Source organism: Talpa europaea (genome assembly GCF_964194135.1).
Source record: "Talpa europaea genome assembly, chromosome: 5".
Taxonomy (NCBI): domain Eukaryota; kingdom Metazoa; phylum Chordata; class Mammalia; order Eulipotyphla; family Talpidae; genus Talpa; species Talpa europaea.
The window spans coordinates 2,825,125-2,837,342 of record NC_140071.1 but is presented as its reverse complement, the minus strand read 5'-3'; the positions used below and the strand labels follow the sequence as shown (position 1 = coordinate 2,837,342).

The 12,218-nt window shown below is 51.7% G+C and overlaps 1 protein-coding gene across 1 annotated transcript in view; it reads left to right on the top strand.

Annotated features, from left to right (window-relative positions):
- SEMA5A (semaphorin 5A) overlaps positions 1 to 12,218 on the top strand; it is a gene marked incomplete at both ends in the record, with an annotated part of 211,126 nt that overhangs the window by 119,274 nt on the left and 79,634 nt on the right. The window lies entirely within an intron of this gene.

Here is a 12,218-nt window from a genome sequence, read left to right as displayed (position 1 = left end):
GGCTCCCTGTGCACAGTTCGCGGGCTGGAGCTCAAGTTCCTTCTCTCCATTTGTTGCCTTTCACTGGCCACTGTTCCAGTTAAAAGTCAAAATGACTCCCCCATCGGCCAAAGGCTTTTTGTAATTAGATTTTGCCAAAAGCAAAGTGAGAAGTAATTAGATGCTCGATTTCTTTCTTTCCCCAAAAGCAACACCCTTCACAATATCCCGGGAAAATAACTCAGGCCGGAGCATGAAGTGGTGAACACGGACTGCTCCCCGCGCTGACCCCGGCGGCCCCGGCCGGTCAGGGGGTCCGAGTCTGTTCACCCCCTGCTGGTCCTTCCCTCTGAGCTCAGGCGGTGGAGCAAGGACAGTGGAGGACCCGGCCCGGCGCAGGGAGCCCGCGGCGGGCATCGTCGTTGCGAGTTGAACAAAGAAAAGAATATTTTAGATTCTAAAATCTGCTGTTTATGCGGGAGCTCGTCTGCTCATCGCAGGCACTGGAAGAAAGTCCACACCGCCTCGGAAGCACCTCTCAGCTCACGGCGCCCAGGCGCTGGGCCGCCCCTCCTGGCCCTCCCACCCTGCCCCTGGGAGACCCCCCTGCACAGAGGGCCTGGCTGGCCTGCCCAGGGCTGTGGCTCCTGCCTGTTAGGGGTGCACCTTCCTCTCCCGAGCCCTGCGAGGTGCTTCCACGGTCGGTTCGCCCTTGTCCCTCCCTGAGGGCCGACCCTCCTTCCAGCACAGGTCTGGCCTCCCCTGGCTGTGCGCCATCCCCTCTCACCCCGGACGCTGGCCGTGGGCTCTTGCTCACCCAGCCTGCGTCCCGCTGCCCTGGCCAGGCGCCCTCTCTCCGTTCTCCCCGTTCTGGGGTCATCGCCTTCCTCTGCTCCAAACGGCTGTTCCCGCTGCTGGCTCGCTGCTTTTGTGTTGTTGTTTTGTGGTTTTTGTGATTTCATTTTGGGGGGGGGGGTGAATAGCTTTAACTGTCTTTCTGTCCAGTGACAATCACTATTTTTTATAAAAATGCTCAGATTCCTTCCCCCGTAAGGGAGCACAAGACTAACGCAGACAAGGTGAACCCCCCGCTCCAGGGGGCGTCTGTGTCCCGTGGTGATGTGCGGCGCCCACTCACGATGTGCTCACTTTCTTCTGCTCAGCTTCCAACAGACAGAAAATCAAGCACAGGCACGAACCGTGGCGCTGGGAGGCCTGGCTCTGTTCTGGGTGGCACTGATCAGGGGGCAGAAGAGTCTCTCTAGAGAAGTCAGGGATCTGGGTTTATTCAGGAAATGCCCGTTTTCAGAATGCTGGTCAGCACAGATGTGTCTGCTGAGTGCATTTTGGTCCAAGGCAGATGGAGAGACCCCATGCAGGACGATGGCCCCCGTGGGCCAAACCAAAACGAAAGCAACTTCCAATTGGCCTGTTTTCCCCAAACTAACACCCTTAACAATATCCCATCCCCTCCTACTGCCCCGGCCCTGCTCTGTGGATGCTCTCCCCTCTCTCCCAATTGCACCAGCTGTTCCCACTTTCCCAGGGCTCAGCAAACGTTCTAGAAAGGGTTTTATAGTCCATATAATTTAATGCTATTGGTGTGAAAGCAGTGAGCAGGTGTGACTGTGTTAATAAAACTTTATTAATAGCCAAGGGAGAAATTTGACCCATGGGCTATAGTTTGCTGGCCCATGTTCTCTCTGCAGAGGTTTCCCCCCGGATAATCCACCTTGCCAATGGCCTCCACTCTGCCATCTTTGCTCATTGCCCCCTTCTCAACAGGACCTGGTGCTGATCCCTTATGTCAGGCTATGCCCCCTCCCATCCAGTCTTCATTCCCAGCTGTGGGGTTCTTCCAGCCCTGTCTCCTTTCCTCCCTGAGGTTGGGAGTCCCCCAAGGGCCGGGCCTCTGAGTTTTTTCTCTGCTGTAGCCTCACACATTAATGTGCTAGGCACCTGGTAAATAGTTGTTGAATGAATGAGTTCAGCCAGGGGTAGTTTGCTTCTTTTTCTTTCTCCAGGAGAGAATGCATTCCTTGAGGGCAGGGATTATGGTGAGCGACCTTTGTGTCCTCGGCATGTCACTCTGTGCATCACACACAGATGTGGCTCCATCAGTATCTGTCGAATGGTGAGAGATGGGCCCATTTCAGAGACAGCAGGGCTGTGAGTGGTGCTGGAAGCCGATGGAACAGCCATGCTCATTGCAACCTAGAATTTTTTTTTAAAGATTGTTTATGCATATAAGAGCTGGGGTGCAGGCCAGAGGTTCGGGGGGTGAGAGGATTCACCAGAGACAGAGTAGGGAGCAGAACAGGCAGATCTACTGAAACACACCGCTGAGGGGAGCAGCGGGGAGACAGGAGAGGTCTGCTGTGCCATGTGGGTATAGCTCCCTGGTGGGGGATTGAACTCATGCTGCCAAGGCTGCGGACAGCTTCGTAGTGCTGAGACTTACCCCCTTGCGCCACCAGGGAGGCCCCACAACCTAGAAGTTATAAAAATAGATGTGTGTGTTTGAAACTGATTTAGGCCCAAACATTAAAAAAATTTTCCCTTTCACCATCTCATGGGCCCCCATTTTCAGCCACTCTCCATTCAGTCAGGGATCAAAAGCAGCAGATAGCTTTCTAGAGAAATTTAAAATGTTGAGTTGTGTGTTTCCTAATGAATTTAAATTTCCAAATTGGATTTTCCTCATGTGCCAAAATCACTCTTAAAACAAATTCATGTTTAGAGAAATGCTTTAACAGCTTTAATGCAGTAACATATTAATCGTTAATAACCCTTATTAAATGATTACTGTGAGGCAGGATAATAAGTGTTTAATGGTTGATGGTTAAAATAGAGAAGCTGTAAAGCTTCCCTTTAAGAAACCTGCAATTAGACTAGAGAAACAAACAAAAAATATCCATGAAAAGGTAAAATATGACATTTCCAAATTATTATTGTACAAATTGAGTGTGTGGGTGCAGCAGGGACTGCGTGCGTGCCTGTGCAATAAAACTTGGCAGGGCTGTGGAAGCGCCAACCCAGGAGTAGGGCTCAGGAGCTCCGCGCGGCCGTCTGTGTGGTTATAATCCCAGCGACACTCAGCGATGCTTGTTTGCCTCGCTGGAGGAAACGCTGGCCCGTCTCGGGACCGTCGCGGTGCGTGATCGCCACGGCGCCTCCGTTGTCTGAGACTCCAGCCGTGGTCCCGGCTGGGGCTTGCACTTGAAATCTACGATTTTAGTAATGTCTTCTTTATGAGCTATTGCTTGCTCATTAAGAACTCTTTATGCATCTTAGATTCTCCTGCTTTGAAATGCTTTGAAGATGCCACCCAACCACTAAATAGACTCTTCAAGGTCTTCAAAATACAAGGATTTACCTCCTAATGATTGAAGATAATTTACATGGAGGAGAAGCACTTCTGCGCTTAACTCGAGGAGCAGAGGTTTCTGCTTGTGAAGACAGGAGCTTGCTGAGCTCGGTGCTGGCCCTGGGAGCGGATGCCACCTTTGGGTGCTCCAGCACAGTGGGCAGACTGGGTGACTCTTGGGCTCCGTCCTGGGGCCTGGGAGAGCACTTTTGACCAAATCCACACAGCACATTCCTTAAGGGGGTGCACTGAGAGGGGGGTTCCCTGGATGCACAGAATTTGCTAAGGCAGAGAATTCTTAATGGAATTGGAGTTCACTGCACAAGCCACAGAAGTAGCAGGACGTGGGCACGGGGTGGTTGTGCAGGAAAGCCCAGGCACGTCTCAGGGAAAAGCAGCTTGGTGAAAACAGGTCGAAAATCAAGACTGTAGTCAGCAATCTTGCTCTATTATTTCCCCTAAGCAAGCATGTGGCAGGCGCTGAGAAAGGGGTTCTGTTGAGGAGCAGACCCCCCCCCCAGGGCTGCAGGCGCAGGGCTAACGCCTGATACTCAGCTCACCAAGTCCAGGCGGCCGGGATGACCAGGCGTGGACATGGAGTGCATGGAGGCCGGGCCCGTCACAGCGTGATCATCTTTCTCAGGACAGGGATGCGGCAGGGAATTGTGTTGCACACCAAAGCCACTTACCTTTCTAGGGTTAGAAATTATTTCGTGTCCTCCCTGGTGGCACAGGGGTTAAGGTCTCAGCACTATGAAGCTGTCACCAGCCACTGCAGCACGAGTTCGATCCCATGCCCGGGAGCTGACCCACAGGGTGCAGCAGACCTCTCCTGTCTCCCCACTGCTCCCCTTGGCAGTGTGTTTCAGTATATCCACCTGTTCTGCTCCCCACTCTGTCTCTGGTGAATCCTCTCACCCCCGCACCTCTGGCCTGTACCCCAGTTCTTGTATGCATACATAAATAAAATAAATCTTAAAAAAAGAAAGAAATGATTGTGGTAAAAGGCCTCCTGCATGGCATCTCTCTGCCCAGGCACCTCTCTGAGTCTCTGTTGCCTCCAGTGTTATTCCAGGTGCGAGGCAGAGTCACTGTGGCCGCTCACCGGGTGAGAGGCTCCACCTGCGGTCCTCGGAGCCGTGGTGTCACCCTCCTCTTAGCAATGAGCAGGCGGGCTCCAGGGCTGAGCTCCTCCCTCAGCCCTGCTTCCCTCCCCTCTGCTTGGTTGAAATGTTAGGAGACTCCAGCCTCATAACGTGCCCATCCCTCATGCCTCTCTAGCATCCATGCCGCAGGGCCCCAGCTGCCCTGGAGGGCACGGGGTGCCAGGGGGGAGGTGGGCATGTGGCCGTGGCACGTGCAGGCTGAGGACCAGGGGCTCCTGAAGCCTCCACCGGAGAGCCTGCAGGCAATTGGCACAGCCCTTTGTGGGCACAGAAGTTTGCTGGGTGACGGGAAGGACCCATTCTTGGGGTGCTCTTTGGAAGTAGCTCTCTGTCCTGTCCTGACCGTGGCTGCTGAGCTCCGGGACGCCGGGAGCCACAGATCCCTTCCGTCTCACCACACGTTCTTCTCTTGCCAACAAGGCGTGGGGACTTTGAGTTTGCATGCTTGAAGAGGGCCTGGATACCAGCCTTCCCTGCCCTCGGGGAGATATGCCAAGGCCTGCGGCACCAACTGCACCAAAGGTGTGTGTTAGATCAACGAGCCCGGGGAAGGGAGAAGGCAGGAGGAGGGAAGCAGGGAAGCAGGGGAGCGAGGGAAGGAGGCAGCCAGGGAGACGGAAGGGAGGGACCCACAGGGGAGGCGCCCTGTACGGAGAGCAGAACAGACTCCACTGACGCCTGCGCTCCCCCAGGACCGCAGGCCGGGGCCCCTGTTCTCGAGGCCACAGCCTTTGCTGCTGACCGTCCCGGCCACCCTAACTCCTGGGTCATTACGGGCTCCTCCCCGCTCCCTGGCAGACCCGATCCAGTTCAGACCAGTTGTCGGCTTCTGAGACGCGCAGTCCCGTGTGTGGCGGCGAATGTGTCCCTGTGAGCCACTGGGCTGGCCTCAGGCCTGGCGCCCTCACCTTCCTCCGCTCGAGCTCCAGCCTGGCGAGGGGCGCTGTCTCCCCCTCATCATCGCCCACCCCCCCCCCTCAGGCCCCCGGGGCACAGCCCAGCCGCCACCCCCCCAACTCCGCTCCTCTGGCGTCTCCTCAACATGCTTCTCTCAGTCTTGAGATGTGTCTTCTAGGCTTTAGGACACCTCTGAGGTCTTTGAATTCAAGTGTGTTCCAAGGAAAAAGCTCCTAAGTATCGATTTATGATCCTCAGGTTAGATGGTTCTGAAGCGAACCTGCAATACATGATTGAAATGTGTGGTGACGCAAACTTTCTGTTTTGAAAATGTGCAGAAATCATAGTCGTGAGACAGTCACTAGCAGAGCTCGGGGATGTCGCTGGGTGAAATCTCAGGGAGACCGGACAGGCTGCCATGCGGCGGGGAGGTGGGGGAGCAAAGTCTTGTCACTTTGAGCTGGAACAACCAGGCGCATAGACTGAGCACCCCCTGCTCCACTCCTAAAGCAAGGGACGCTCCTAGGGGTGGTTCTGGGTCCCCAAGGTGAGTGCTGACAGCAGAGGGGCCCTCACTGAAGAGGCATCGCCTGCCTGAGGTACAGACCCTCCCGCGTCAGCACTTCTGTGCAAAGAGCACTCCCCCAGCTCAGCACCCGCAAAGGGACAGGACTAGAGTCTCCCGGGCTCCTGTCTGCTCCTCCAGGTGTGCTTAGCAATGGTACCGTCTGCCAGGTGCTCAGGGAGGGAGGGCCTGGGGACCCCTGGGGACCTGACCCCCACACCACTGAACATTGGACCATAAGCTTTTCTTTACACCTCTTTGGTGTCCCCCGTGGCCAGAGTCCAGACTCCTCGCTGAGGGCTGCCCCGCCTGCTCCCTGCCGAGATCTCTCCCCGCCCTGGAGCTCTCGCTCACCCTGCTCCACTCCCAGGGGCCCCCCAGGCTCGCCCTCCTTCTCCAGGTCTGGCTCTCCTCCTAAGCTCACGTTTGCCCTCCTCTGGCCCCCTCCTTCTGATGCCCCAGTCTCCCCTGCTCCTGTGGTCCTTGTCAGCTTCTTGTCACCATTGCCATCACTGTGTGCCATGTCCTGACACTGTCCTGTGGGCCTGGGCCACGTCCACATTCTCCACGGAGCCCCCAAGGAGGGGGACAGCCCTGCCTAGGTGGTCAGGAAGCCCCTGGTGATGGAGGAGGTGCGGGTTGGCACCCAGAGCCCCTCCACGTTTGCTTCCAGACCCCTGGAAGGCACGTAGACCCTAATCTGACATACAGGATGCAAAATAAAAGTGAGCTCATTACGTAAGAGCCGATGACAGGTTGACTGTATGTGTTTGTATTGATCTGTGTATTCACTACTGATGAAAATATTTGCATATTAATTTATAATCCAAACTAGCTAGCTATAGTTTGATCATCAGCAACTGAGAGCTGGGCACGTGGCCTTCGTTGTCTTTAATTCTCACTATCATGCATGTTTGGAATGTTCTCGCTGTTCCAAACTGGAGGCCTCTGAGGATCTAGGCGGTGAAATAATTGACTCAGTTACTACAGCCAGGAGGTGGAGCTATCGAGCTACGCAGACATGCACCTCACGGGTGTCTACATGGAGGTGATTCCTGTATGATATATAGTGACTTATCTCATCCATCCATCCGTTTAGCGAACTATCTTTTAATAGAATTACTTTTTTAAAGATTTATTTATGCATACAATAGCCCGGGGGCATCGGGAGGTGCGGGGGTGAGAGGACTCACCAGCGACAGAGTGGGGAGCAGAACAGGCAGATCCACTGAAATCCACTGCCCAGGGGAGCAGCGGGAGAGACAGGAGAGGTCTGTGCGCCATGTGGGTCACCTCCCTGGCGGGGGATCGAACTCGTGCTGCAGTGGCTGCGAATAGCTTCATAGTGCTGCAGTTTAACCCCTTGCACCACCAGGGAGGCCCCTACTAGGATTCTTAAGGCAAGAACTTGAATACACTGGTGCTTTTGAATTACATATTCCTTAATTTAATCTTAGTTAAATTATCCACTCTGTTTAATAGCTATCTAGGTGAAACTAGATTTACTCTGGAAGCCTCTGAAGATCATTGTCATGTTGCTTTGACCAGGAAAACCTTGTCTGTGACAGGAGAGGGTCTGAATTTTAGGGCTATGTGTGGGCATGGTTTTGATAGTGACTGACACCACCTCTGGCTAGCTGGGGGTCGTGGCTAGAGATCGCTTCCAGTAACCTCTCTTTGTAGGCTAGCTTGCTATTTTAAAAGAGGTGTGGCTGTATTTATAACCCTCAAATTCTGCTCTCTTTTTAAGATTAATATATGCAGGGTTTGATTATTCATTATCATTATGTGAGGTTCAACTACATGTAAATTATTAAAAAGGAAATCAAGAGTAAGTCATGAAATAATAATTAGAGCCACTATTTATTAAGATTCCACTGTGTACCTGTCTGTTTAATCCTTACAGCAAAGTAGGTCTTTTGTGCCCCAAAATGTCAGACAGAAAGCAGGAGCTCTCCAGATAGCAGTGGGCTACCCCAGGATGGCAGGCTGGGGTGCCAGAGACACTGCCCACAGGGTTCCCTGCTTGGTCTTTGTCCAGCCTGCCCTTGGCAAGTGTAGCTCTAGGGCAACCTTGCTCGCCAACAAATTTATGGTATATTTTGATTCCAGTAAGATTTCTATAGAGTTGAAAGTTGGAATTCCTTTCTGTCTTTAATATCTACTTTCATCAGTTGAGACAAGTGCTTCCAAAGAGTTCCCCGGTGATCTAGTCAATGGTCAGTTGAACCATCTAGACATGGTGCCCCGCAGATGGATACAGGAGAGCGGCAGTAGCAAGGAAAACATAGGGGGTCAACTGGGAAGCTCAGCACGGGGCTTTATGTGGGCATGACTTGCTTGCAACATCCGCTGCCTTCTCTGCTTTTGTTCATTTCATTATTCACGTTCATTTGCACAGTGGACTGGCTCTCAGCACCGTGGTCAGCTTCATTATTGTTAAGGAAGCCAAGCTCCTATATCTTCAGACACAATTGTTTGCATGGCATGACATGTTTGGTGGAAGGCCGTAATCCTAACTCAATACCATCTGCCAGCAAGAGAGAAAGCAGCTTCTCCGTGCGTCTGTTTATTCCTAAACTGACATGCACTCATGTCTGTTGTTATTCTGAATTAGTTAACAGCACACCTAGTCTTTGTAGCTGTAATAATAATAATAATGTACAAAGGACGTCTCTGATCTCTCACGCAGCCACATCCATTGTAGACAAGAATGCAACGTCTGATCTATGGCTTGTTCCTTTTGCTCAGAGTGACAGCTACGGCTTGTGGTAAATTACACTTGAACGAGAGACAGAACTTCCATCATGGAAGGAAAACAATGTGCACCTTATTAGCCTGCCTGGTGAGATTCAACCATCCCCTCCCTTCAGATTTATCTATAAATGCAGGAGATACTTGGCTGTCTAACTGACAATTATTCTTGCCTTTTAAGAAATCTGTCTTTGGAAAAGGAACAGGATGCTGGTGGAGGTACAAAAGGCTCTGCTCTCCAAGAAATTGCCAATTGATAGCAGGTCACACATCAGGGACCTGGCATTGTCCCGAAGGCCCAGTGGGGCAGTGGGGTGTTTCCAGATGCAGTTTAGCTCTGGACTAAAATGACCTGTGATGTGGGGTGAGGCAGGGAACATCCTATCGACCCACTAAACGTAAATTCTTCCCTTATTTTTGCAGCAGGGACAAATGTGCTCGAGCATTTCTATCTAAATGTTCCTTGTCGCCTTGTTAGAAGTTGGTTCAGGGCAGGCTGGCAACAAGGAGGAAGCTGTGGAGCCTTCTGCTTAACATGACGTTCCCCTTTTCTGAGAAATTCGCATGGAGTGGACAGTGGACAGGGAGGACGTACTGACCCCACTCGCTCGTTGGCGCTCAGCGCTCTGGCTAGCGACATGTCAGACGCGAGCTCTGCCATGGGAGATGGTCCCGAGACATTCTTGTCTAGTGCGCGTGGGGCTGGGCGCTCCTACTTGCTGTTCCACCATCTTCCTGAGGCCTCCCCTCAGTGCAGGCCCTCAATTCCTCCGCCGTTTGTGTGTCTTCCCTCTCGTCTGATCCTCTTCTTCTTGCTGCTGAGCCGCCACCCCGTGTTTGGCTCTGGAAGTGTCTGAAACCCACATCCTGGGCTGGAGTCTTGTTGGCATCATCAAGCGTTCTCTTGGAGGCCACTGGTATTTCCTAGTGGCCTGTAGAGGTGGAACTGGGCCACGTGCCTGTGTCTCGGGCTCGGGATCTCCTGTGGCCAGCAGTGTCCCTGCACCAAGCTGCCCCGGCACGTGTTTATAACACATGGCGGAGCTGGGGGAACCGATGACAGAGACTTGGCCTTTGTAGCTCCAAGTTTCCCTCCTCAACACCCGTCCCTGCCCCCCGGGATGATGCCCTGTGGTCTTCATGCTGCTCGTCCCCCAGTGCAGTGGGCGGAGGGAGAGTGACGCGCCTCGTCTCACGCCCGTCCACGCGCTGGGACCGCAGCCCCAGGGAGGCACACCCCGCTCCTGCACTCTCTTTGTTTTCTTCCTGATTTTTAAATTTCAAGTTTTGTTTTTTTATCGAAGGCACACTGCATTATAACATTGTATAATTTTTTGATATTTGTCCTTGAGATTCAACCTGTGTATTCACAGAGTAAGGACACTGATCAAAGTCCCACTCTGGGACCTCCCTGGGGGCGCAGGGGTTAGTCTCAGCGCTATCAAGCTGTTTGCAGCCCCTGCAGCATGAGTTCGGTGCCCGGGCCGGCCGGTCAGGGAGCTACCCACATGACACAGCAGACCTCTCCTGACTCGATCACTCTCCCCTCAGCAGAGTATTTTGTCAGTCTGCCTGTTCTGTTCCCCGCTCTGTCTCTGGGGAATCTTCTCACCCCCACACCTCTGGCCTGCACCCTAGTTCTTGTTTGCATAGATAAATAAAATAAATCATTAAGGATAAATAAATGAAAGTCCCACTCTGTCTTCCCCACTGTCCCCTTTGTTCTGATGTCCCCCGCTCCCCTCTGGGAGCCATGGTTTGGTCTGCAGTCCAGTCATTTTGGTTTTATTTGGTTCATCTAGTTTTCTTCATTTTAGATAAGATTTGCTGCTGCTGTTGTTGATGATTTTCTCTTGTTTTCAGTGCAGTGATGAAACCGTCATCTGGTTTTGTGAGCCTGGGTGCAGGGCCATTGGAAATGATTCAGGTTCCTCTTTAGAATTAGACACACAGATGAATATTTTCCTTAGAAGCCAAGGATCGTTTCGCAGTTGCTCCCTCTCTTGGCTTTTGGGGTCCGCGTCAGCAAGTGATTCCTCCTTTGGAGAATCGTAATGAACAGATTTCAAAACCCTACCAATATTTTGCTTTATGTTCCAAAAACACAAGTCACAGATGTGTAACCTGCTGTTTCTGTGAGTGTCTCTCCGGGATATGAAAGCACACCATAACACTAGCACATCCCACTTCTTCCATCTCGCACATTTAATGCAACCCAGGTTTTTTTTTAATACTCATACCAAGTTAAAGCAACGATTATCTAACAGTCTGCTTGACAGTTTATAAATTAAAATCAATTCCTATTGAATTTTCTGTGTATTTCTTGGTGTACTTAAGTGACTTCAGAACAATATAATGGATTGAAGAGAAAAACCCAGTACATAAACAATTTAGAACAGTTGCTACATTTCCGAAATATAATGGAGCCTTTTGTGATAGCATCAAACATATGTTTTGACTGAAGGCTGGCACCAGTGATTCTGGGTAGCGTAGCAGGCGCCACCTCCATGCAGCCTCTGAGTCAGGGGCTGCACCTCAGACCTTACATGAGCCTGTTCTGTGCCTGATCTTTGCATGGATGGGTCCTCTTGGGTCAAACAAGTTCTTTTCCATCCCATCACATGGCCGTGGTGCAGTCGGACTGGCTCTGGCCAAGTACAAGGCCAGTTTAATTGTCCAAGCAACTAATTGTCCCTGAAATGTCTCCCACAGGCACAGCTGTTTTCTGCATCTTTCCATTAATTTTGAACACCAGAGGTTATTGCCATATCGTCCTTGTTGTGCCGTAAAATTCAGACTCCTGCTGGAAGCTCTTAGAGATGGACAAAAGAGTAAGAATCTGACCTGGCGAGTCGAGCCTTTCTGATTCTGAAAAGGCATCATCTGTGTTATCAATGACTCACACAGGAAGTTGTCAAGATATTGGTTTTAATACTCTATAAAATTCCTTGACAATCCATAGGATTTCTAAAATCCTAGTGAGCTTGGGTCTGTCGTGATTTTGTCCTTCCTAAATCTCTATTTTTAAGCTAATTATGAGAATGGGAGCTGCAAGTCAGTAGCTGTAGCTCAGCACCCCATCCTCCTCCAAGCGGTTCCCCTACAAGCCAGAAATGAGAAGGTGGGGGTCGATCCTCACAGCTCCAGGGTCACAGGTGTAACAGGGGTGCACAGACAACACAGGACACTAAACCCACCAGCTCACCTTTTGTTTCAGTTTTCACAGTAGACAGTTTAAAGTCTTTATCAAAAGCACAGAAATTTTGTCAACGTTGTCACGTGCAGGTAAGTGAAACCCAAGAACCTGTCGCACCGCATGACTAGCGTGACTCCAGACTCCAGGCTCCCGGGTCACGAGTGGTCTTTTAATCCCACGTCCCCCTCTCTGAAGACCACGTGCACCTAGGAAGAAAGTCAGACATTTGGACTTAAATAACCTGCAACGTTGAGCTGCCATGTCGGGGGGTTCGCCTGCCACCGAAGCCTAAGA